General features: G+C 52.6%; 1 protein-coding gene across 7 annotated transcripts in view; it reads right to left on the bottom strand.

Moving 5' to 3' along the window:
- LOC144094162 (ubiquitin carboxyl-terminal hydrolase 8-like) overlaps positions 1-26,967 on the bottom strand; it is a 402,680-nt gene that overhangs the window by 270,664 nt on the left and 105,049 nt on the right. The gene's annotated exons all lie outside the window — the stretch shown is intronic.

Here is a 26,967-nt window from a genome sequence, read left to right as displayed (position 1 = left end):
AAGCACTTGACAAGCATCCCTCTTGCTCTTGCCGTAATGCCTCTGATTCACCTGTTTGCACATTGCGCAAAGTTTTTTAGGTGCAGAAAAGACGACATCAACGTCGTATCTACCCGCAACTTTTATCAGCCCATGTGACAAGCAGTGTGCATACGGGACCACAGCCGGCTTTTTCTTTTTGGCTTCTTTCGGCTGAGCCCCATTCTTGAGCTGCCTAAGAAGTTTCTCCGCTGCCCTGGAAATGAGTTGATCTGGGTACCCGTTCACACGTAGCCTGCCTGTTTGCGCCGAAATGCTCTCTCGCGTCCTTTCATGGCAAGATTTCCTGAGAGCTGATTGCAGGCAAGATGCGGCAATGCCCTCCTTTATGAGCTTAGAATGGCCAGACCGGAAGTTTAGCAATGGTTTGGCAGTCCTCGGGCGATACCACCAACACAAGTGTTTTTCCCCCCCACACAGTGCCAAATCCAAAAACTGCAGTTCTTTGTTGCTGGGAACTTCAGTTGTGAACTCCAGCCCACGTCCGCATTCCTTAAAAGTTTTCAGAACGTCGACCAGACTTCTAGGCAAACTGCCTGTTCGGGTGAGCACCAAGTAATCGTCGACATACCGAAAAATTCTGACAACTACCCCATCCAATGCCTTTTCAATTTCCCTATCAACCCTGCTTAAAAAGATGTCGGCTAACACAGGTGCCACCCTGGAGCCTATGCAAACCCCCGACGCTTGTACATAAACCTTTCCCTCCCAATCAACCACTGTTGCAGATAAAAGGACAAGGTTTCTAAAAACAGTCAACCGAGACACCGCATTCATCGATAAAAGCACTTTCATCATTGTCCTGTGTTATGCACATCTTCACAGCTTTCATGAGTTCACAATGTGGCAAGGAATAATAAAGGTCCACCACATCAATGCTGAAAAACATGCAGTTACCGGGGTTATCCGTTTTGAGAAAATCGACCAGCAAGTCCGAATTGGGAATCACAAATGGGTCCGGAACGCACAAAGAAGCCAGTTGCCTCTGAAGATACCCTGAGACGACATGCTGCCAAGTCCCCCGTTCAGAGACGATGGAACGAAAAGGATAGCCTGGCTTGTGCGTCTTAGCGGTGAAAAAGACTTACCAACTCGCCCAAATTTCCGCCCTTGCTGATGCTGCTTTTGTTATCCGTAACCCTTTCAAATAACTCCCCCCTCATCCACGCTCCTCACCGCCTGCCATTTCCTGGAATCGCTACCCTAAGGAGCATGCCCATCCTTTTACATTTTGACAAGAATAGCCTAGCCCTCTCTTCCCATCTCTTAATGTTACAGTTGTAATTTTTCTTTCCACAGCCCTCTGCGCCGCCACAGATGACCAACCATTAGCGTGACAAAAGAAAGGACACTGCGATCCTAGACGGGGCACTGGCACCAAAAGTTTCAGTAGTTCCAGCAGATCACTCGTGCGGTTTTCATAACCTCAGTAAATACCATTTTATCGTCCCTTCAAAAGTGGTGATGCGTCACTCCAAAATGTGTCCAAAATGGCATGCAACAGTGGCTGGCCAATGCACAGCTGGGCTGCCATTGCTGTCGTTTGACTCGGAGAAATGAAACCAAAACTAGCAGGTGCGCTATTTTTGGAAACATCTGAGAAAATGTCATTTCTCCTGTCAATACGTGCACTCCAGAAATGTGCAGGCAACGCTGCCCCATGCAACTCGAGCTTGAGAAGGCCTATTCAGACACTCGCTTGCTGTGCCAGTCATACCTCAGCATGGCCCCTGTTGTGAGCACAGCTGCACCTGGATTAATAACTATCCAACATGACAGACTTGCCACATATACTCGCATAATGAACACTTTTTTTCCAGAAAAGTTGATATCAGTTTGGGGGGAGGGTTCACTACGCGGGAAAAAAGGTTTCAACAGTTTTTTTTACAAGGGTCAAAATTTCATATCATACCTCCATCCATCTTTCTGCCATCAACAAACAAACTTGGTGCCCCTGGTGTTTAGCACTGTTCACTTTGATGCGATCCGACAATTTTGTGGTAGCTGGCGGCGGCGGCCAATCAAGGCGATATAACGTGAACATGCTCAACAACGGCCCTGAAGGTCAGGTGCACGTTTTTTTTTAGAAGATAAAAAGCACACAGGATGGTTACAAGTGTATAATGGAAATGTTTAAGCCTCAGCTTAAGGCACACAAACGTCTTGGGGCTCTGCAAAGTTCGCTGAAAGCACCCTGCACTCCCCCCCCCCCCCCCCCCTCTTTCGGGCAGGAGCTCTCCTCAAAAGATAAACAAACAATCCATGATGTTATCAGCAGGCAGAATCTTGGCATGCTGCCAAGGTCTGCACTGTGGGCAGCACGGAAGCTAAGCAATCCGCTACAAAAAAAAACTAAAGGCTAAAAGAAAGGTAAATTCTGGACGACAAAAGTGTGGGGCTGGGGGCGGGGGATTCATTATGAGTGTGAGTTCATTACGCAAGTATATATGGTACATCTGGCCGTGCCAGCAGTCTGAATCATCTGGATGGGTGCAGGCATCTCTACATTTGCAATTCTCAGTTCAAGCATTCACTAGTGCAGGCAAGCTGCCACCTTGAAAGAGTGCTTGCAGTGTCAAATTTCGGAACCACACAAGCCTGCCACTTCACAGCCTCGCTTCCACTGAAGGTGCTCTCTCCTTGCACGTCGATGCGGTTTGGGCGGCAGTGATTCCGACGGTAAAAGAAAAGGCACCTGTGTTACGTGTGTGATGAAGGTTTGTGCCTGGAACCATGCCCCAAGCTCTACCATACTACCCATATGCACTGAGAACACTGATCCTTTTACGGTGTCCCTCGTTTGGTTAGCATTTTTTTATAAGCAATCCCTGGCAGACATAAAAATGTACTACATTTTCCGCCATCTCTGTTGTCTTCTGCGAGATATATTAGCGAAAAAAAGCCACGCTGCTCGTTCCCGTCACTGTCAGAAAACCTCAAAATGAATGAGGTGACCAGAACTATACATATTTTGGCATATCAAGCCAGGAAATCATATTAACTGGAAGCATACCGATGTGGTTCTACCGTGCTCGGCATAGAGGTCTTGACATCAGACATGCTGAAGCCCCTTGTCCCACGGAATGCTGGGGAAAACATGCAGGGTAGCTGGAGTGGGTGCTTTAGAAATGAAAGAAGGGCCCACCACTGGGTACGACCACTTTGCTAACTTCATGGCTTTATTACGGACGGCTGTTGTATTCTGTCATGTTCTCGAGAACCTCTGTCGTCAGAACCTTGGATTGCAAAAAGTGAAATTGGAAAGCAAAAGGTTCGAAGAATGAATTCAAGGCCTAGCTGGAAGTTAGCACTTGTCTTGTCTGTTTCTTTGCCCATGTCTACGTTTTTTTGTGCTAATCCCATTTACATCACATCACATCAGCAAGTGCAAATCTCCGCTGGCACACAACTTCAAACACTTGCACCAAAATGAATTAAGCCACTGGAACAACATCAGAAATCTCGTCATACTTATAAGTATAAAAACGCAATCACTTTTTTTTTATCTCCAGCATTGCTTTTGCCATTTCATTTTTGCTATGCCCTATCACTTTTTGCTGCTTTTGAGCATTAACTGTTGTAGTGCCAAGTGGTATGGCATTTCAAAAAAAAGCAAAAGCAACGGAGATGCGATGATGGCGCTGGAGCACAACGTGTTGTCTCAACTGCGGTCGCTCATTGCGATCGTTGAGTAACCCTCTTAAATGCAGTGTACTACGTTCTCATCATTGCCATAACCCGCTCGTATCCTTCTGCCTCACTGCCTCAGTTCCTGTGCTACCAGTGCAATCTTACAAATATCTGGGCGTAACACCTCCTGGAAAACGCACATAAATAACATCATCTCTATAGCTAACAAATCCCTAAGGCTCCACGATGCGCCCGATCATGTCTAGTTATTAACTTACGACTCCCTCGTGAAATCAAAATTAGAATACGCGTCACTCATTAGGTGCCCACATCAAGCTTTGTCTGACGGATGCACTAAACTCCTACAGAACCATGCCGCTTGATTTATTCATTTGTCATACCATCAGCATATCATATCACTTTGGGGCTTACAGCCACTTGAGTTGCACAGCCAGTCTTGTGCTACCTCAAACAGATCTAGGAGCACCATCTCCCTGCAACTCCAGATCTGCCATCCCCTCTGCATTTTCATTCTTCTTGAATGCTGCCACGGACTACAATGGCCTTCCCGATAATTACGAGCATGATGGCCCTTGCCGAGACGTGTACCGGCTCGGCGGTCACTGTCAACGGATACACTCCAATGAACACACCGTGTTCCACTGTGCAAACAACACCAGCACTGCTCGTGCCGTGCCCTTTTTATTCTCACACGATCGTGACGCTGCTTCTTGGTGGCGCCACGTGAACGACTGAATGAAAAGAAAACTAGCAAATGAAAACAACATTGTAACTGTCCTCCCCCATTAGATTGTTCAAGGAGAGCACTGCACTGACTTGCGGCTTCTAGCGCTTCTTCGCAACTGAGGCATGCTGCACACTGACTAAGGAAAGTCCATAGCAGTCTCTTCTGTGACACTAGTCACATTCACAGTTGTCTCTTCTGTGCCACTAGTCTCGCTCAAGGCTGGCTCAGAGTCTGCAGAAACAGCAAGGCTGGTGTCACGCACAGTTGTTGGATGGCTGCAAGCGTTTTGTGTCACAGCAGGTCCAGCGGTTGGCTCGAAGACTTCTTGGGATTAAGGGCGAAGGTGGTCATCGTGCCTATGCCAGACAGTACTGCAGCTGCCGACTGACCTGTGGTGCTTGTGACACGTGCAGGTACCCACGGTAGCCCCTGCCAAAAGTTCTTTTGCGAATACGTGATCTCCCATGTTTGGCAATAGAGAAGAACGGCGCCCTTTATTGGCCTGCAGCTTCTGCCTAAGCTGCCTCAGCGGCACTGAAGGAGGCAGACTTGGGCAAAGAGCACCAAAAGGTGACTTGAACATCCTTCCCATGAGCATTTCACATGGTGCTCTGCCTATGACTTCATGTGGTGTGGTTCTGTAATGAAATAAGAACAGTGTCAACAATGTTGGCTTGATGCACGTGGCAAGTGCAGAGTGCATGTGGCACGGTGAAGGGTGGAGAAGGAGCGACGGTGTTGACTGGCCACATGTCAAACACGTCAGCAGAAGCGCCACTGTCAACTATGTTGACTTGATGCGTTCCACACGAAGTTTTACGAGCCGGAGGTGCGGACGCATGTGGCTTTGTGAACTTCCCTTTCCATAATGAACCCTGCTTTTTCTTACAGTTATTGGACGACTGTTGCACGACTGTTGTTAGCCGCTGTACAGTCGTGCACTGAAAAGAATGGGGCGGTTTCCTTCCAGAATGCTGCCGGTGTTTCTGTTGCAAACTTCTTGGCAATGTACTACTTGTCTTGCACAGTGGTATCATTTTAAGACCAGCTGTTTGTTCAGAAAAAAGGAATTTGCATTGGTTCTTGCGTGGCTCCTGTGCTATGTAACGTCTTCCTTGCGCAGATGGACAGGTCACTGGCGGAGACTTTTGACGAAGCCAAAGTGCTGAAAGCTTTTAGGTATGTTGACGAATTTTTAGTTATTTTAAAGGAACAGGTTTCCTCATCTTACCCACAGACAGCAGAAGATTTATCTGGTTTTAAACTACTTTGAAAAGGGTTTGGAATTCACCCATGAGCTTGCCCAAGGCAATAGATTGCAGTTTTTATACACTGACATTTTGTCGGGGTTATTTCAGGTGAAGATATTAGACTGATTATTACGGGGAGGTGATCACTGCCATATGGGTTGTCTATAAAATCCCATTTAAAATCGTTAGAAATAAACGGCGAACTAAAAGACAGATCTAAACAGTTCATTTTCCCCGAGGCTGGAGAGCAGTAAGTGGTTTTTGCCGGAGTTCAGCAGATAAATATTATTGCTCAGAATAAAATCCTCTACAATTTGTCCTCGGGCGTTCATTTTTTCCTTCCCCCCAGAACGAGGAATGTGCGTTAAAATCGCCAACTACGAGATAGGGCTCTGGTAGCTGCTCTAAAAGATCTTCTAATTCATGTATTGTTACTATGAGATGGGGGTCAAGATCTATGTGCACAAATAGAAACAGGTATTTCTCCAAAGGTTGCTATGTTTGGGAGCTTAGACTGCTGTGCTTTGTCTCTGATCTCGAGGAGAAGATTGCCACAGGCCAGCTTCGTCACCTTTTAGCCAAGGCCTAATGAATCCTTGAGAAATTTTGAAACTTGAAAAGGGGAGATGATTCTGGCTTCTTTTTCAGGTACCTCACTGTGTACGACGTGGTATCTGGGGAAGATTTTTTTTTTTTTTTTTTGCAGGAACTGCGTAGTGACATTGGTCAGCCCTCGTTTATAAGAGCGATCATTTCCAAAGAGAAGGTTAGCCATATATAGTATGTGCGTTTTTCGGCTACGATGCCAGCCACCCACCACAGAGCCCAACTTAGGGACGGCCCAGGAACTTGCACGCAAGTCCTGCCCACGCCAGCTGTACACGTCAACTATAACCCAATATGACGCAACTCAGGGAGGTTGGCCACACAAGGTTAACCCTCGCCGCCAGGAAAAAAGGAAGAAACTGGAAGTGAGTAGGAGACAGGAGAGTTGTGAGAAAGGGGTAGGATAGTGAAAGATAAAGGGGAGGATAGGAAAAGGCGACTGCCGATTTCCCCCGGTCGGGTCAGGCCGGAGGTGCCATCTACAGGAAGCTCGGGCCGAAGTGGTGTGTTGCCTCCGCCAGGGGCCTTAAAGGGACACTGAGGAGAAATTGAAGTTGGCTTGTATCGATAGAATAGCAGCTCCTGATCACAAAAAACGCCGCTCTTACTGAAAACAAAGCTCTTGTAAGGTAGAAAATAGCAAGAACCAAAATACAGGTATCGCCACCACAGGCCAATCTCGCAAGTACAAGCGTGGTGACGCCATATGACAAGAGACGCCACCTTGGAGGAATTTTCCTTCCTACATGTAGCGCAAATCTCTGAGGCTGACAAAGGTAGGTTGCGGAGATCAATATTGAAGTAAGTTTTGTTTTAAAACCAATAGTGCACTTTTATCACACAAGGAAGGCAGGCAAAAGACAACCTGAATGTTGGAAGCAAAGAAAACGGATGCTTGGCGGCGCCACAGGCGGCCAGGAGAGTTTCGATTTGTTATGGCGCTTCACGCCTATGAGCTTTGCGTGCCCCGTGGTTTTGTTTTTGACGCGCTTCGATTTACAAGCGCCGAACAGCAGAGTAACTCCAAGTGCCACTTCAAGTGCTAGTTAACCTTTCAAGGAGCCTGTTAAGGCTGTCAGATGATCGCCACGGTTGATGAAAAGCTATGATGGCACGATGGTCGGTGATCGTACAAGGCAGCACTTGTGTATACGCACGCTTGCCCGGCGAAACATTCGCGGCTGTGCCAGTCAACTTCAAACTACGTGACGGAAATCGTTTATTAGGGACGGGAGACAAGGTACAAGGCAGTTCAGAAAAATTGCTGATGGCCTAGCTCTGTTAGGCCAGGATATACCTAGCGAAAGCGCGGAGATTTCTGCATCAGAAGAGTGCATTCACTAGATGCACCTTTATTGCCTACTGCAACTTGAGCCGTCGTGGCGGAGCGGTAGCGTATCCGCCTCAAACGCTGAAGGCCCTGGTTCGATTCCGAACCTCGGTACGGAGTTCTTTTTTATTCAGTGAGTGGGCGGGGGTTTCAGTGGCTCCCATGGATGCCGCCGGCGAATACGTTGGTTAGTGGTTAAGCGCAGGCTCTGTTAAGGCGCGTTTATGCTGCGGCGAGGCGCGCGCGCGCGCGCCCTGCACGGCGAAGTCACGTCGGTCAAAGCGAAACCCTCTATACTCCGACTGCGCTTGACCGCCGATGCGCTCGGCGGCTTCGGCGCACTCTGACCGCACTGGAGGGGAGATTGGAGCATTTATCTATTTCGCGCCGAGTGCGCCAGCCACCGCCGGCCCGGCCAGACTGATTTGGCTCCGCGGCGAGGTGCGCGTTATATTCAATAGCTCCGGCAGTTCGGCGGAGCTGTTTTTTTCGAGCTCGGCTATTTTAATCTATTCACAGTACATATCTGAAGGCACATGCAAGTTGGCGAGAGAGCCAGATCCAGTGGACCCGTTGGATCTAGCGGAAGCCGTTGAGGCGTCGTGTGCCGGCTTTGGTTTCAAGCCGCCGAATTTAAACGCGACCGCCCTCGAGCACCCATTTGTTTTTTGTGGCAAAAAATAAATAAATAACTTGGCCCTTGCAACCGTGGGAGACCTTGACGCTGCCTGCTGCGCCGTGCAACCGCTCCGTTCAAGGAATCACAATCCGTTGGCCCCAAAGCCCCGGCCAGCCTCCAATGGGCGCAACGCACCCCTCGCGACTCCCCGCGCTGGGGTTATGATAGTTTGCAACGGCTGCTCTCTGAGGAAGGGGGAAACCACCCGCCGGCACCTAATCTAACCGTGCTCCCTCAAACGCATCGCACGCTCTGTGGGGCTGAGGTCGCTGAAATGCAGGCCAGAGTTTATGCGAGGACTACGTCGTCGGGTTCGGGAACGGGATCCATCGTAACGCTGGCAAGACGCCGGTGCAAACGTAAACGAAGCGACGGTGGCGACAGATGCCCCGATAGATGCCTTCAACGTGCGGCGGCGGTAGCTTTCATTTCGGCAGCTGCTAGACCGCACCGCTAGCCACCAGAAATCACGGAGTCTCCGTTTACGTCACGTTTCACGTCACTCCGTTCTGTGTCGTCATAAGAGTTCTCAAGTTTGAATCGGAGCGGCGGGAAAAAATTTTTCAACTTCGAATCCAAATTTCTTTGAAATAAATGCATCTTTCGCTCCCGGACAACCGTCAACAAAGCCATGAAATGCCGAACTATCAGATATTGCTAACAAAAAAATTTTGATAAGGTTCTCCTCAGTGTCCCTTTAAGGGTCCAAACGCTCGGCATCGGCTCAACCGCCAGGATCCCCTTTTCCCTGGACGCGGCGATGCCAAGCACGGCTAGGCGCGGGTGCTCGGGTCCGTGATGATGCACCGTTCACCACCATCCCCCTGCGGATGCTCGGGAACCCATGATGTCGCCCCTCACGAATGTTTGCATGCTGCAGACAGCCCCCTGCGGGGTTCATGCAAATTAATCCCAGTAAACCCGTTGCCATGAGTGTTACTAACAAGAAATCTCCTCTAGTGTTTCCTTACAGTATTAACAATATTCCGACCCAAAAATGTAGCAAACTGAAATATTTAGGCGTCACCATTAGTGAAACTTTACATTAAGGTGAACACATCGATTGTTAAGCTCCAAGCATACAAAAATTTAGTCTGACCAAAGTTGGAATATGCAAGCATAATATAGGACCCACATTATCCACATCAGATCAATAAACTTGATAAAGTGATGACGTTCATTTTAAGATTTATATTCTCTGTTTACCGTAGAACATAGTCACTGACAGCATTATGCCTGCAAGCTCAACTTTCGGAACTAGCCACACGTAGAAAGATAGCTCGTCTCTAGTTTCTTTATATGCTTCGAGAAAGTAAGTTTAATTTAGACTACTCTGTACATCCCCCCCTCTGCCAGATTATCTTCCCGTACTGACCACCCATTCGCCATTATGCCACACTCATTTCACCTAAAAACCATAGGAGAATTAAATATACTGGACCCACACGTGTTTCAGGACACAAATTCAGATGACATTTTTCAGAAAAAGTTGTGGAGTTGTACTTCTTGTAGAATGCTCATTTCTTGTGTATTTTTTCCCTCCCACCCTGAAACAGCCCATGAAGGGCTTACATTATTGTAAAATAAAAAAAAAACTCTCGAGCTCAATGCAGAGTCGCACCACAACGGCTATCGAGAACAGCAAGGGACGCCTAAAAACCACCTTTGGCATGCCAAACGCATTGGTGTAGCAGTGCGTCGTTGGCAACTGATCATCAGTGCACATGAGTGGTTTCGCGTTGCCGGGCATTAGACACGATCATGATGCAGCACACTTCAACAGCTAATAGAGAGTTCTAGAATAGTAGAAGTGTGTGATGAGAGGCTAGTTGGTAAGACATTCTGAAGACATAAAACTACGCAGGAGACAGGACAAAGAAAAGATGCAGACAGGACGAGCGTAGACTAACAACTGATTTATTGGACGAAAAAACACAAGCTTCCTTCAAGAGCAACGCATGCGCAATCAAACTTAATGCCCAAAGCAAAAGTACACAATCTTATCAACCCAAAAAGTCAAGTTCCTTCTGATACAGGTGAATTGATGCTTCACTGACACATTTTTCCGCACCGTATCTAGCAATTTTCCAGGCTTCAAAAATCTCACGTGCCTTCCGGTCCTTCGCGCAGCCTATAATCTTCGTTTGCTTGAAAAGCGGCGTACAAAACACTTTTTTCATCTTGTCATTGATCTTACAAGACTGGCAGTGCCTTGCTAAATGCTGCCCACCGTGTTGGCTCAAAGAGTTATTGTGCTCCTGAAGGCGTTTATTAATGCTGCGCCCCGTCTGCCCTGCATAAACGGAACCACAGCTGAATGGGATCTCGTAGATAATTCCCATCATACAGGCTACAAACTTAGGTCTGTGGTTGACTCCACACCCTACTTTCTTTTGCAGGTTATTGTTAGTTAATCGGCATAAACGAGACAGTTTACATGGGGCGGAAAAGAACACGTTGACACCAAATTTCCCTCCCACCTTCTTCAAACCGTGCGAAGTCTTGTGCACATAAGGAAGGACTTCAAACTTCCTCCTCTCGCTTTCAGTGAGTTCTTGTTGGTTTTGTTTCAACCATAGAGTTGTCAGCAAAGATTCCGCAAAAGCTTTCAGAAGAGCAGGAGGAAAACCAGCAGAGTAAAGCCGGTCTACCTGACTGGTAAAACTACATTTCACCATGTGTGGACATGACTTGACAAGCGAGGATCTTAAACATGAGGTTGCGATCCCCCTTTTTACGAGCTTGAGTGGCACGAATCATAAGGTAGAAGAGCCTTCTTAGATCTTAGTAGATAGGCCCAGCATAAATGGCCCTCTGTATGAATGAATTTTGGCGACCTTCAAATCCGTAGCCACTAATCTGAATTTTACTTTTGAGCTCCCGGAAAGCTCTTGTTTACAGTTTTTAGACTTTTTAGACTTGAAATTGTTTTTTCATACAGAGGGCCATTTATGCTGGGCCTATTTACCAAGATTCTAGGTGGCTTTGACCGGGCCACATCCTCTCCCGCCGCCTCCTCACCGGCGCCACCCCCTCTCCCGCCCCGCCGGCCGCGGCAGCTCAGCGCGAAACTGCTCCCGAGGTTGCCAAGCGGCTTATCCCGTGGAAGCAGATGACCTCTCGGGCGCAGCGGCGACGCGGGGCTGCCCTCGCTAGGGCTGCCACCGCGGTGCAGGTGGCTGAGAACGTCCACGGGACCGTCCTGTACCGGCCAGCCCAGCGGGACGCGGCCTTCTCCAGGGAGCAGGGATGGGAGCTGGCAGAGGAGCTCGGCCCACGGCCTGGTGTCCTGGCAGTCCGCGCCAACACTCGGCGCGGTGTTGTGGCCATGGACGTTGCGAATGCGGGCACCCTGCGTGAGCTGCTCGCTCTCTCCATCATCCGCGGAGTGGCAGTCACCGCAAGGGAGCCAGCCCCCCGCAACCACTGCTCCGGCCTCGTTTTCGGGGTGGACGGACGCCGGACGGCGGCCGAGCTGCTCGCCGCGACCGAATCAACGGTGCCGATCGTGTGGGCGTCGCTATCTGACAGCACCCTGACTGTCAGATTTGCAGCGCCGGTACCACCAGCACACATTTCTATTTGCAGGAGGCACCTGGCTGTGCGTGCCTGCAGACCTCGCCCACTGCAATGCGCGAAATGCGGCGGGCTGGGCCATACCACCGGAGCCTGCCGTGCTCCACACCACTGCATTCGCTGCGGGGGCCCCCCCGATCAGGGCGCCTGTCCGAGCCGCAAGCCGCGCTGCCTGAATTGCAGCGGGCAACACGCGGCCACGGACCTCGCGTGCCCCCACTGGCAGCGCGAGAGACATGTGGCCACCCTGCTCGCCACTTCGCACGTGCCACTGTCTCGGCGCGCGGTCCGGGCCGTGGTGACAGCGGAAATGGCGCCCCTGGCCACCCAGCAGCACCGCACTACACCGCCTGGCGCTCTCTCATATGCGCAGGTGGTGACCAGTGGACGGAGCCAGCACAGCCAGCAGCCCCTGCAGCGGGGCCGGCGGAGACCGGACCCGCGCACATCCCGCCAGGCACCGCCTCCTCCTGCAGCAAAATTCCCAGGCCAGCCTCCGGATGCACGCAACACCGAAATCGAGAAGCTGAAGCTCGCCCTGCGGGCGCTCAGCTCGCTGTTCCCGGAGGGCTCAGATGGACGCCGGGCCTGCTTAGAAGCTGCAGGCTCTCCTCTACAGGATGCCAACAACCATGGCTAGTCGCCGGGCTTCGCCTCGGATCCCCACAGTCCTGCAATGGAACGTGCGCTCCCTTGCGGCGCGGTACTCTGAACTCCGCGTCCGCATCGCGGAAAGCGCACCGGAGGTTATCGCGCTGCAGGAGACGTACGTGCGGGTCCACGAGGAGGAGCCCCAAAGGCGGCTACCTGGATACGTTGGCTACCATTCGCCAACCAAGTGTGAGGAGCAGTCCTGTGCTGCAGTGCCCTGTGATGACCACTCCCATCGGCCTGCGAAATCGAGGTGTGCAGTGTATGTGCGGCGGGATGTGAAACATACTTTCGTCGGTTCGGCGGCGGCGACAACCGATGCTCAGGAGTGTGTGGTGGTGACAGTGCGCGTCGGTGGTGTTGACACGTCGGTGGCCTGTGTTTACGTGCGCCCAGCTGTCGCGTGGAACGCGCTGTGTTTTCGTGCAGTGTCTTCGTGCTGTGCCCCACGCCAAATCATCTGCGGTGATTTTAACGCCCATCACAGTGCGTGGGGCAGTGCCCACCATTCAGCGCAAGGAGACGACCTGCACGACGCAGCAACGCAGCTGGGACTCATCGCCTTGAACACCGGCGAGCCCACCTTCCGACGACGTGGAACACCCGGCTCCTGCATCGACGTTGGCTTCGCATCCAGAGGCATCGAGGCGACATGGCACCTATCACCATCTCTCTGGGGCTCAGATCACTACTCCATCCTGATCGAACCCACTGTGGCGGAGGCTCGCGCTAAACGCACCTACTCCATCGTGAACTGGAGCGCGTTCAGGCAGGCTGTAGACGAGGCGGCTGCCTCAGGCGTGCCCTTTTTCACCAGCTTGGTCCGAAGTGCCCTCGCAGCAACTCGAAAAGCAGAGGTGCGGGCGGGCCAGCCCGCACCAGACAACAGACTGCTTGAGCTGCGCGAGCAAAGGGACCGCGCAGAGCGAAGGGCACGACGGACCGACAGGGCCGCCGACTGCACGCTATACAACCGCCTGGACACGAAAGCGCGGCGCCACTCCAACAAACTTTACCGTCGCCAGTGGGCTTCATTATGTCAAAGGATGGAGGAAGACGCAAGCTCGCGGAGGCTATTCGACACCTTGCGGCGCATCACCGAACCTCAGGCAAACCCGCAGCCACTTGCTGCACTGGCAATATCCAGCGGGCTCAATGACGAAGAGCTCGCTGAGCGGTTCGCCAACCGGTTCGCGCCGACCGGTTTGCGCCGCACAGCCCCGCAGGCGCAGCTAGCATAGCTGCGCTCAAGAGCCCCGGAAGCGGCGCCACTCCCTCTCCCGTCACCTCGGAAGGCCCCTGCGACGCGCCTTTCACCGCGGCAGAGTTGAATAACGCGCAGCAGCGCTGCCGCCGTCGGTCGGCGCCCGGACCGGACGGGGTGACCTACCAAATGCTACGAAACCTGGATGCGAAGCAACGACAGATCCTCCTGCAGCAGATCAACCTGGTGTGGGAATGCGGGGAACTACCGGAGGACTGGCGCACAGCGGTCGTCTGTCCCATTCGCAAGCCAGGGCGCCCACCCACGGAGCTGAACGGATACCGTCCAGTGGCTTTAACATCGGCAGCGGGTAAGCTCATGGAGCATATGGCGTTGCAGCGTTTGAACGAGCGAGCCGCGGATGCTGATTTGTTTGACGAGCGGCAGACGGGTTTCCGTGGGATGCGGTGCACGGCAGATTCGATTTCGGACGTTGTCACAGCGCTGGAGCACGCCAGGGCGGCAAAACAGGTCGCGCTGCTGCTGCTGCTGCTGGACGTCTCGAGGGCTTTTGACAACGTCCACCGCACACCAATTCTCGCGGCGCTCGAAGGAGCCGGTGTGAGTGGGCGCTTGTTGCATTATGTTCGCGGCTTCCTGACGGGGCGCACTATGCGCGTGCGAGTAGGGGGCAAGTTCTCCAAGCCTCGCCCGGTGGAACTGGGCGTGCCGCAGGGCTCTGTCTTGTCACCGTTTCTGTTCAATGTGGCCATGTCGGTGGTGCCGGCCTGCCTCCCCGCGAGCGGCCGACACCATGTGTACATGTCCATATACGCGGACGACATAGCTCTGTGGTGCCGGGGGCCACCGGGCGAGGCGCTCCGCGTGCGGGAGTGTCTTCAGGGAGCGCTGACAGCAATCGACGCCCGCTTGGACGGCATAGGTCTGTCGCTGAGCGCGAGCAAATCGGTAGCCATGGCTTGCGTTTCGCACTCGCGCGCGCACCCTGCGCCACTGTCGCTGGGCGGGACTCCGATTCCTTGGCGCAAATCGGTGCGGTACCTTGGCTTGGACATCGACTGGCGCCTTTCCTTCCGCCCCGCGGCGACCAAGGCCTGTTTGCAGATGAAGAGGATCACCGCCGCCGTACACAGGCTCACCGCTCGAGGCCAGGGCATCAGCCAGCAAGCCGCGCTGCGACTATACAACGCCGCAGCATTGGGGGCGGCACTCTACGCGTTGCCGCTTGTCTCGGTGCGCAAACCGTGCTGGAGGAAGCTCAAACTCCAGCACCGCAAGTCCCTGCGCGTGTCTCGGCCTGCCGAAGGACTCGCAGTGCGCCGCAACACTGGCCGAGGCAGGAGCGTGGCCGCTCCAGCTCCAAGCGGCGCGCAGGGCACTGCACCACATTGATCGTCTGCATCGCGCACTGGACGGCGGCCCGCTATTGCAACGAATACGCACGCACCCACGCTCGCAAATGGGTGCAGCGCTATTGGACTATGAGCGCCTCACAGAAGCCACCCCCCCCTACGGCCCCTGCCCGCCCTGGCCTGCTGCCTCGGAGATACAGTGCGAGATCGTCGGCATCGCGGGAAAGCGGAGCACACCCCTCTGCGCTGTGCAGCAGCTGACCAGAGCCGTCATCCACGAGGATCTTCAGGGCCATGTCCTCGTGTACACAGACGGCTAAGTGGTTCGCGACAGCCGTTCCATCGCAGCGGCGGCTACCATCCCAGCCCTGCGACTGCACAGCCAGACTCACGCCAACTTCCTGGGTTCCTCTACCACGGCGGAGCTGATGGGGATAAACCTGGGCCTGGACCTGCTGCTCTCCATCACACCTCCGCCACCCAGGAGTGCTCTGCTCTGCGACTCCCGCACCGCCCTCACCCGCCTACAGTGCATCGGCCGCGGTACCCCCCTAGTGCGTGGCATTCGTGCAAACATCGAGCGCCTTGCACAGCAAGGATGTGTTGTGCGCGTGCAGTGGGTGCCCGGTCACTGCGGCATCACGGGAAACGAGGAGGCCGACGAACTTGCGACCGCCGCACACCAACTACCTCCGAGCGATCCCCCGCTAGCGCTGGAGGACGTGCGAGCGGTCATACACGATCATCTCCGACGGCAGCATCCCGACCCAGGCATCGCGGGAGGTGAGCGCATTCCAAGCATCAACGGCTGCCGCGCCCTCTCGCGGGCGCAACGCGCAATGATCCTCCGCGCGCGCATCGGCTGCGTGTGGCCTGGGGAACGACGGGTGCGCCACGGACTAGCGACGAGCGAAGTGTGTGTTGGATGCGGTGCAGTGGAGACACTGGAACATCTGCTACTTCGCTGCACCGCGTTCGCTGACGCTCGTCGTGATATGCTCGTGGCCTAGAGGGCGCTGGGCATCCTACCAGACTCGCTCAAGACGCTGTTGTGGCCACAGGGCAGTGCGCGCACCCGCGAGCGAACGATGGTGAGCTTCTGTGTATTTCTCGAACAGACGGGCCTGACGTCCCGCCTGTTCTGCGCCAGGTAGTGTTATGCAGTGACTGAACGCTCCGCTTGTGCTACCTCGGATGCTTAAAACAGCTGGCCGCCCCACACCAGCTGTTGTGTGCAAGTACTGTGCGTGTGTGTCGCGGTGGTTTCTATGTTTGTTGGTGCACGCGCGAAGCCTGAACAATTGAACTATAATTTGTAGTGTATATATGCCCTCACCCCTATCTCTTTCCTGCTATCCCCTCACTTCTTTAGCTTCACTTCTTCAAACTGCCTGCTATCCTTTATTTCCGCTACCCCAACTCAGGTGCCGCCGATTAGTGATGGCAGATGCCGGGGTGAGCAAACATCTTTTACCTTCCTTTTGTTATTTTAAATAAATAATCACTATATATATATATATATATATATATATATATATATATATATATATATACGGGAATAAAAGAAGAGGCGGAGAGCGAGCGCGAGCGGCGAGCGCGCGGCGCTAGCACGAGGGATATAGAACGAGAAAGCTTGGCCGCCGCCGGTCGTGCTTCGCCGGCTCTCCTCCGTACTGCTGCTATATTTCTCTGGGCGGGCCCGTGGCCACCCCATGGCATCCCACACCGTAACATTTTGGTGGCAGCGGTGGGATCATGCCGCTCACCCCGCTCCCAGAATCAAGCACCCGACGTGCCAGACGACAGGAGTCCACCATCAGCCGATAGTGCCGACGACGCGGCGGCCGGCGCCGCTAGACCTAGGCGCTCGGAGAGGCTCGGCTCTTCGCAGCAGCCGGACGCCGGTATTGAGCGCCTCCTGGATACTGTCACCCAACGGATGGACGCATGGGAGGCCCGTCTGACTGCCCAGGCTGGGGAGATGGAAGCTCTCCGGCGCGAACTCTGTCGCCTGGTGCCAGCCGAGCCGAGCACAGGTCAGGTGCCTTTGGGCGTCCCCGCCGCCGCTGTTTACGGCTCTGCCGTCGCTGGGCCTGCGGTCGTGGCCGCCAATGGCGTGCTCGGCGCGGGTGCGTCCTCGCCGCAGTGTTCGTTGGACGTTGTGGAATTGCCCACATTTGACGGCACCATCTCGTGGGATGCTTACCGCATCCAGCTGGACGGTATTGCGGCGGCGAGAGGCTGGGACGAGCAAATGAAGGCATGGATGCTCATTGCAAAACTGAGGGGCCGCGCCACCGAGCTGCTGCAGAACGTGCCGCCCGACCAGCTGGGCTCTTACACTGTTCTGGCGGGCCTCCTCGCCGACCACTATGGTGCCTCAGGTCAACCCCGTGTGCAGTACCACCGCCTGCGAGCCCGCCGTCAAGAGCCCAGGGAGACGTACCAGGACCTCGCCGCCGCCATTGAGCGCCTGGCTCTGCAGTCGCTGCCGGGAGCGCCTCAGAACGCCGTGGCCCTGGTCGGCACCGAGGCGTTTGTCGACGCCATCCGACTCCCCGAGGTGCAGCGCTTGGTCCGCTCTGGCCGTCCTGATTCCGTCCGCGCCGCCATGGCGCTCGCCATCGAGGCGGAATTGACTTTGCTGGCCACGCGGGGGTCGCCACCGTCTGCCGAGCGCAGCGTCCGGGTGCAGGCTCCTCGGTCCGCAGCGCCAACTGCGGCCTCTATCCGACGCCTGCGTAACGACGTCCGCATGACCTGCTTCCGCTGCGGCCTGTGGGGACACTACGCGAGGGACTGTGCCGGCCCTCCAACGTCGGGAAACGATTTGGTGGAACTCCGAAAGTCCGTCCCCACACTCCTTCGTTCTCCGCGTCCCCTCCTTTCGTCGGCTCCGATTACCACTGATGCTCCTTACGTGCTCGTCGACGTCGCCCTGCTTGACCGGCACGTAAAGGCCTTGGTTGACACTGGAGCGGCTGTCAATGTACTGCACAAATCGTTTGTTGCTAACGCGCCCCACCTGCTTCTGCCAGCCGCCAAAACCCGGCTCTTAGCTTTTAACGGCACCCCTGTGGAGCAAGTCGGACGTGTCGTCGTCAACCTGACAGCACTCGGAAATACCATCTCCACCGAGTTTGTTGTCGCAGACAGCCCTATTTGGCCAGTGGTCCTCGGGTGCGGGTGGTGCCAGCAAGCCAGAGTCGTCCTTAATTTTACTAGAACCAAACCACGGGCGAGCCGAACTCTCTGTGGGCCGGGCTGGCTTAGCCGGGTTTCCAGCCTCGGTGTTGCCCTGTGGCAGTCCCTGGTGTCGGCGACCAAGCGTGCCTCAGCATCTCTGCGTGACCTCGCGACGAAGTGGCCGTGTCGAGTCAAGCCGTTCGACGTCACTACCGTGACTGTGGCGTCCGCCGTGACCCTGCCACCGGGTGCGGCAACGTGGGTGTATGCCAAGCTTGACAGTCCGGTCACAGCAGACGTGCTGTTCGAACCCATCCGGTGTTCAGCTCCAGCCCGTCAGATGACCTCCCCTCGAAGCCTTCTGCCGGTGCTCAAAGGAGAGGCCCACGTATTTATGCTCAACATCAGCAGCGTACCTCTCGCGCTGACTCCCGGCACGCAATTGGGTACAGCCTCAGTTTTGGACCCCGGGCCACCAGTGGCGTCTCTGCAACCTGAAGCCCCGCCTCGCCACCCTCCAGCGCCGGCGATCCTATCATGGGAAGAATTTAACTTTGGACCCAGCCTGACCTGCGCGGAGCTCGCCTCTCTGAAGACCTTGCTGCTCGAGCATCGCAGTTGCCTTGCTCTCAGCGCCGGTGAACTCGGGTGCACTTCCTGGGCTCAACACCGGATCAACACCGAAAACCGCGGGCCCGTTCATCACCAACCTCGCCGTGTAGCCGAACGGAGAGTCATCCAGCAGCCCGTGTGCGACATGCTTGACCAGGGAATCATTGCCCCTTCTTGTAGCCCTTGGTCCTCCCCTGTCGTCCTTGTGCGCAAGAAGGATGGAACATTCCGCTTCTGCGTTGACTATCGGAAGCTAAATGCTATTACTAATTGCGACGTGTACCCGCTGCCTCGCCTCGACGATGCGCTTGACCGCCTGAAGGGGGCCCGTTATTTTTCCACGCTAGATCTGCTCTCGGGCTACTGGCAGGTGCCTGTTCACCCCGATGATGCGGAAAAGACGGCTTTCGTGACTCCCGACGGCCTTTACCAGTTCAACCGTATGCCCTTCGGTCTCTCGAACGCTCCAGCCACCTTCCAGCGTCTCATGGACCGAGTCTTAGGCCATTTGAAGTGGACTATGGCGTTGGTCTACCTGGATGACGTAATTGTCTACGCGGCTACATTTGAAGAACACCAGAGACGCCTCAAACTCGTCCTCGAAGCCCTTACCTCTGCTGGGCTTCGCTTAAAACCAAAAAAATGTTTCTTCGGTTTCGCGGAGGTGACGTACTTGGGTCACGTTGTGAGCCGGCATGGCATCCGTCCCGACCCTGAAAAGCTAAAGGCGCTTACAGCTTACGAAGCTCCCACCACCGCCAAGGAGCTCAAAAGTTTCCTTGGATTTGCTTCGTATTTCCGTCGTTTCATTCCGGACTTTGCCAAGCGCAGCGCTCCATTGACCGCCCTGCTGAAGAAGAATGCACCGTGGAGTTGGACGCAGGCCCAACAGCTCGCGTTTCTTGACGTCAAGCACGCCCTCCTCGAGCCTCCTACATTGGCCCATTACGACGAATCGGCCCCCATCGTCCTCCACACGGATGCCAGCCAAGATGGGCTCGGCGCTGTCCTCCTGCAAGAAGACGAGTCTGGTGACCACAAAGTCCTAGCTTATGCCAGCCGCCAGCTTTCCGACGTTGAGCGCCGCCGCCACTCTTCAGAACTCGAGTGCCTCGCCGTTGTCTGGGCCGTCGAGAAGTTCCGTCCCTACCTGTACGGCCGTCACTTCACCATAGTCACGGACAATAGCGCTCTCACTTGGCTGCAGTCCGCCAAACATTTGAATGCCAAGATTGCACGCTGGTCCCTGCAACTTCAAGAGTACAATTTCACAATAGTGCATCGGCGCGGCTCTGCCCATCAAGATGCCGATTTCCTTTCTCGCCACCCTTGTTCCGTGACGGCTTTGACGGACCTGAGGACTGCACAAACGCAAGATCCCGCCATTGCTGCCATAATCCACTCCCTTGGCACCGCCGCCGGCACAGGCCTCCGCCAACTACGCCGGGTCTATCGAATGAAGGACGACCTCTTGTGTCATGTGAAGCGGCTCCGTGGTCGACCACCCGTCTGGTTGCCAGTTGTGCCGGCAACACTGCGGTCGCAAATCTTGCGCGGCTTACACGACGCTCCCACGGCTGGTCACCTTGGTCGCGGCAAGACCTACGCACGAGTGTCGGAGCGGTTTTGGTGGCCTAATATGTCCAGAGATGTCAAGGAACACGTGGCGTCCTGCCAGACATGCCAGTACAGAAAACCGTCCACAGGTGTAACCAAGCCACCCCCGCAGGCTTTTTCGCCACCAAGTTCACCTTTCGAGCTGGTTGGACTGGATCATTTGGGCCCGTTTCCGAAGACGCGTGTCGGCAACCGGTATGTTCTGGTTGCGATCGAGTACTTCTCCAAGTGGGTCGAAGCACTGCCCGTTCCAGACACGTCGTCCGCTCATGCCGTCGCGTTTGTGGAACAGCATCTCGTTCTTCGGCACGGTGTTCCCCGGCGCCTCATCACGGACCGTGGGAGCTGCTTTATGTCCCATGAATTCAAGCGAGCCCTCCGCTCCTTCGGCATTGCGCATTCCACTACATCCGTCAATCATCCGCAGTGCAATGGCCTCGTGGAGCGTGTTAACCGTACCCTCACGGATATACTCGCATCCTACGTCGCTCCGTCCCACACAAACTGGGATTGTTTTGTTTCTGCTGCAGCTTTTGCAGTCAACACTGCAGCGCAAGAAACAACGCATGTGACGCCGTTCTCAGTCGTCTATGGCAGAACGCCCTCCATCTCTCTCGACGCGCAGTTGGGCCTTCCCCATCCTACTGCGTCACCAACTGAATCTGCTCAACGACTTCATTCCGCCCGCCTCGACGCCCAGCGCAACCTCCTCACGGCTCACGCGCGTGTGCAAGCGGCCAACGCGGCAGCACCACCACATCCCCCCTTCCGGCCCGGTGACTTGGTCCTCGTTCGCCGCACCATCCGTGTGACTGGCCGTGCCGCAAAGCTCTTGCCCCGATACCGCGGCCCTTACCGTGTCGTTGCCCGACTCGGCCCCGTGACATACCGCCTCGAAGACCTGCCAGAGCATCGACCATGCGGTGTGCACCACATTTTCCCAGAGCATGTTTCAAACATGAAGCGATATGTCTACGGCGCCTGCGGTGACTCCGACTTAGCTACCGGGTCCTCATCAGTGCCGTCGTCGCCTGCTGGCTCCATGCCTTCCCCACGCAATGCAGTCCCATAAACGGATCGCCGCTCAATATGCATAAAACTCCCTGAAGTTAGCCTAACCGGAGTGGGACCTTCTTCGGCGACTGCAGACACCTTCGCCCAGCTCACACACTTCGAATTCAACGAAGAGTGTGACCGTTTCCTATCTGCGAGCCCACATTGCATCGCCCCAGGAAACCCTGCATCAAAGCACAGCCTGACTTCTCCGCCCCCCCCCCCCCCCCCCCCCCCCCCCCCCCCCCCCCCGGTGGAAAGGTGATACGGGAATAAAAGAAGAGGCGGAGAGCGAGCGCGAGCGGCGAGCGCGCCGCGCTAGCACGAGGGATATAGAACGAGAAAGCTTGGCCGCCGCCGGTCGTGCTTCGCCGGCTCTCCTCCGTACTGCTGCTATATTTCTCTGGGCAGGCCCGTGGCCACCCCGTGGCATCCCACACCGTAACAATATATATATATATATTAGCACCTTGCACGCCAAAGCACATTCATGTGGTTGCATTGTTTATTTTGGTTATCTGGCTCACACAAGTAATGAGAATAAGAGAATAAATATAAAGCATCATTAGCTTATTGAGGCCCAAAATGCTCATTCAGGCAGCCATCGTCGAGTTTGACGGGCCCCATGTTGAAATAACAGTAGTCAGAGCACGCTTTATGGATCTGTTAGCAGTATGCACTGAAAAGCGCAGCCTTGTCATAGCCAATTTTTAATTTATTTATCTGACACTGGCATTAACGCGAATGCAAGCACAATTATTAACGTGAATAACTTTGCTAGCATTTTTTTTTTGTCATATTTACGTACCGGAAAGATGCTCAGCAAGGTTGAACGTGTTTTAGTGAGTCACTTTGTTCATTACAAGCTGTAGGCAAAATGACGGCCGGATTCAGACAGTGATATTGGTGAGGTGATAAATGGTGAAAGCTGAAAAAGCTCTCACAGCACTGCATTGCTGGACTCCATTCACTAGAAAACTGCATTTGTAATGATGAAAGCGCCAAGACAGGAAATGATAATCCACTGCACAATGTTATGTGTGCCCCCACATGTGACGGGCAGCGAAACCATCTATTTATTAAGACTGAATGCAACAACATCGCAAGACGCTGTTGCACAATATGGCACCCTTTCATGTGCACTCCTGGCGAGCTGCCGTATGCACTGATGCATAAACACATTAACAAGGGTAAGAGACGAAGTTATTGCGCAAGCACCGTGATGCTTTTAACATTTTGTATAGGTCAATGTTTCTGTCGTCACAGCTGATAGAAGTTTCTTTAGTGCAAGTTGGTTAATCACGTTGCGACAACAGTAAAGAAGCAAGGTCAGAATAGTAGGAGAAAACACAGCAAGATGGCAGACTGAGGAGGCAAGGTAGACAAGAATGTAAGGATTTAATGACATCGAAGAGGCCAGCCCTGCTATTCACAGGACTTGGTGCTTTGAATGAGACGAGTTAATGAAATTGTAAAGGAAGAGGTGGATGCAGCATGCTTACAAGAACAAACACAAAAATAAAAGGACACAAATAGGAATAATAAACACATACACGCACAGAAGCACTCACATATTCACACACATGCACACAAACGCGAGCGCGAAAACTAAGATCTAAAATGCAAAAAAGGGAAAAATAACAAATATAAACAAACACGCAAGAAAACATGCACACACATTTAATGCAGACGCGAGTAGAGGTATTAGGAGTCAGTTCACAAGCAGCTGTGCCTACTTTGTCGTACTTTTATTTGATGTACATAATGGCTCTGTTGCCTTCACTGTCTTGGAATTGTTTTAGTAGCAACATATCATAACTATCGAAAAGCAGCGCAAAGCTGTGTTGTGGGAAAGCAAGTCGAGCGCTGGCAGCACAACTGATGTGCGATTGTGCCACAGCAGGCATTCTACAGCTGGCACGTGCAGTGAGTGAAGAATTCTAAGCCATACAGAGACGCGAATTCATGCCAAGCTCCCTTGTAAAGGCACCAGTGTATCTGTCATAATTTTATATAGTACTAAGGCTGACATTAAGGAAACAAACACTGCTCCCACACGCCTGGCCGTTAATAATCCAATGACATTCGCTCAAGCAGCGCGTGTTAGTCACTGATTGTTAGCACTGGTGGAAAGTGATCAATCGACGGTGCTACACAACCCTCGAACGACGCCCTGCTAGACGCTCGGCTATCTTATCATACTGCTGCCAAAGATCGACCGTTTGCGCGCTGAGCTGGCAGCAACAAATCTTTGCGTTGAAGGTTGCTTCCGCAAATCTTTTCGGTTGAGGAACTCGTAGGTTGGTTTCATCCGCACACGCTTTTCTCATTTATCCTGAGAATGGTTTTGCTCCATCACTTCGCTACGTCCGACGTGAAACGCAGGGGCACAGTACACTAACACACCCGCCGCTCACAGTAGGTACCAGACTTTGAAAAATTCTCCTCGTCGTAACTTCACTTAGGAGCAAAACAAAACACCATAGAACAAACACGCACGATGTTTGTTTGTAGCGGTGTGCCGCTGCGGGATCCTGTTTCCAGACGAAGCGCATCGCAGTCACCGATGTTCGCTGTAACCTTTTTTCGTCGCCTCACGGCTCAGAACAAACGCACGTGGCACAAGTTGTGCATCATAAGCTTGCAATAATATTTCCGACATGACAGACGCCCACAAACAATTCGAATTCACTCTGACGAAGGGAGACGCACACAGCTGACGCGACTCGGCCCAGTTCGAAGCGAGGGCGGCCATGTTAGGCATGTTCTCCGTCGGCGGGGTCACCGGCCGTCCGGCTCATGACGTCACCTGAAGTGCGCGCCTATTGGCGGAGGCTCGTGTGCATCCGCCTTTGAGGGGCAAATGCCGCTGCCTTCTTAAGTTGTACCCGACTATAGTCAAGAAATCTGAAAACGGAAGCCTAGAACCATTCTTCTCTTGTAAAACACACAAGCCGGAATTTCCGTTTCTAGTCGTCTCAGAAAAGAACTGCTGGCAATCTGCTCTTGGACAATACCTGCAAAGGCAGTTAACAAGCTTTAAGTCTGAAGAACTCAGCAAAACCTGATTGCTTCTGATACCATCAGTTTCTCCGCAGACGTTGAGGAACTTTATTACTCCATACCGCACGATACGAACGGGACACTAGACGAAGGACTAGCACGAACAGGCGCCTATTTGTGCTAGTCCTTCATCTTGTGTCCCGTTCGTGTTGCGCTGAGAGCGAAAATGAACACTTACCAACTCGCCCACATTTCCGCCTTGCTGAACGTTATTTCTAGTACACTGGGCTCAGCGCCAGTTTGTGCTAATCCTTCGTCTTGTGTCCCGTTCGTGTTGTGCTGAGAGCGAAAATGAACGCTTACCAACTCGCCCCAATTTCCGCCTTGCTGAGCCGCACGATGAACTGTTTAAATCAGTGAGACAGTTGATTGAAGAGACGGGAGATGTATCTTTTCGTAATTTATCAGGTGTCAGCAGTGATAACTTTTTAACGCTTTTAGAATTTTATCTTCAGACAACGGCCATCAATTTTAATGATCGTTTTTATACCCAAAAGGCTGGCATTTGCATAGGTTCTTCACTAGCTCCCATACTTTGTGACATCTATCTTTGTTTTGTCGATAAGCGTGTTAACAATTCACTAAAGGGCCTTCTTGTTAAAAAAATGTTTAGATATGTCAATGATTACTTGGTGATTCTTGACAATTCGCATATTTCATGCCTTGACGACGCAGTTGCAGCAGTTATCACAACTTATAAAGCTGCAGCAAGAGGTTTCAAATTCACGTACGAACTTCCCTGTGCTCACAACATACAGTTTTTAGACCTCAGAATTACTTTCAGAATGAACCACATATGTCGGAAATATAACCCTAGGTCACAAAAGTCCCTTCTCCCTTTTAACAGCTCTCATTAAAAGATAATTAAACGCGGAATCGCCATGAACTGTATCAATGCTGCCCTAGAAAAAACTTGCCCGCATCAAATGACCGATAGTGTCAATCAGCAAGTTGAGCGGCTACGCATGTCCGGCTTCCCTGATGATGGTATTTCAGATGTTTGTGAGAGCCTAATGCAGAAAAGAAAGAGTAAAGGAACGGATGATAAAGGAAAGAAACAGAATAACACTCAGGTAATACCGTACCTGCATAAGATATCTCACAATCTAAAGAAGATCGCGAGCCGATACAACGTTAACGTTGTATTTTCCACACCATGCAAGCTGTCAAAAATTTGCCCAATGATAACGAGAAAAAAGAATGCGCCGTGCAGTATTAAGCACGTCACAAAGTTCACAAAATTTGTAACGAAGGTCGTTTATAGCATTCCTCTTACGTGTAAAAAAGTGTACATTGGCCAAACATGGCATTCTTTTAATGAAAGAGCGCTAGAACACTTCAATCTTGTAAAGGATGGTATCAGCGGCCATCTTGCCGTACAATGCCGGTCGTGCAAATGCAAACCTATGTTTAAGAAGGCGCAGTTTCTGGGTAACGCCAAGGACAAGCTTCAGCGTGAAATTATCGAAGCCTTTTTTTATTAGGAAAGCCGGTGACAATTGCGTCAGTACGCCTTCACTGTCATTGCTGGAGAATGAAATGGCTTTTTTGGATGATTGTGATTAGGTTTCACCACATGATAACTGAATGTATTTAAATGTCGAGCTTTTTCAAATACATTCAGTTGGAAGTGCAGCACAGTCCTGCCTTGTTTGTTCCTTGTCTTCTGTGTGCGTTTTATTCATGCTGCGAAACTTGTCTCCATTATGACCTTACAGGGCCCAGAAGGCATTGAGTAAGGGGGGCAAAATGACGGATTAAGTACGAGAGGAACAATGTGTTAAATACAACGCGCAGTACAAGGCAAAAAAGTAAAAACAATTATAGTTATACAGGGCTAATAGTAACGACAAGACATACATCGCCGCGAGCAACAAAAAGTACATAAAAGGCAGCCAGAATGCATCGCGTGTGCCCAATACACGTCTAAGGAAAAAGCAGTAGCCATAATAAAAATGCGAATTATTGAAACAGCACAGGAAACCTAAACGTAATACATTAGCAACGAGGAGAAAAATAACTTATGGGACACAACAACCTATAACAAGACACCATGTCGTCAAAGAAAATGTTTGTGCAGCTGGTCTTGGAATGGTTGGTGGTAGCAGATAGATGCGATACTGTCGGGAAGATCGTTCCAAAGAACAATGGCATGTGGAAGTGCAGATGAATTGAAGACTTCAGTTCTTCCATATATGTGTTTAATGCTATACTGATTATGTAGGCGGCGTGACATGCGTGAAGGCTCTTCAAGGGGCAGAGGAGATGGCTTGGTGCTCTGTTGATATTTATGAAGTAAGCATAAAAGAGCATTGGAGCGACGAATATCTAATGGTTCGAGGGAGATATC

Source organism: Amblyomma americanum, chromosome 6 (assembly GCF_052857255.1).
Source record: "Amblyomma americanum isolate KBUSLIRL-KWMA chromosome 6, ASM5285725v1, whole genome shotgun sequence".
Taxonomy (NCBI): domain Eukaryota; kingdom Metazoa; phylum Arthropoda; class Arachnida; order Ixodida; family Ixodidae; genus Amblyomma; species Amblyomma americanum.
Note: the sequence above shows the minus strand (reverse complement) of the source record. Positions and strands in the feature narration are given on the sequence as shown.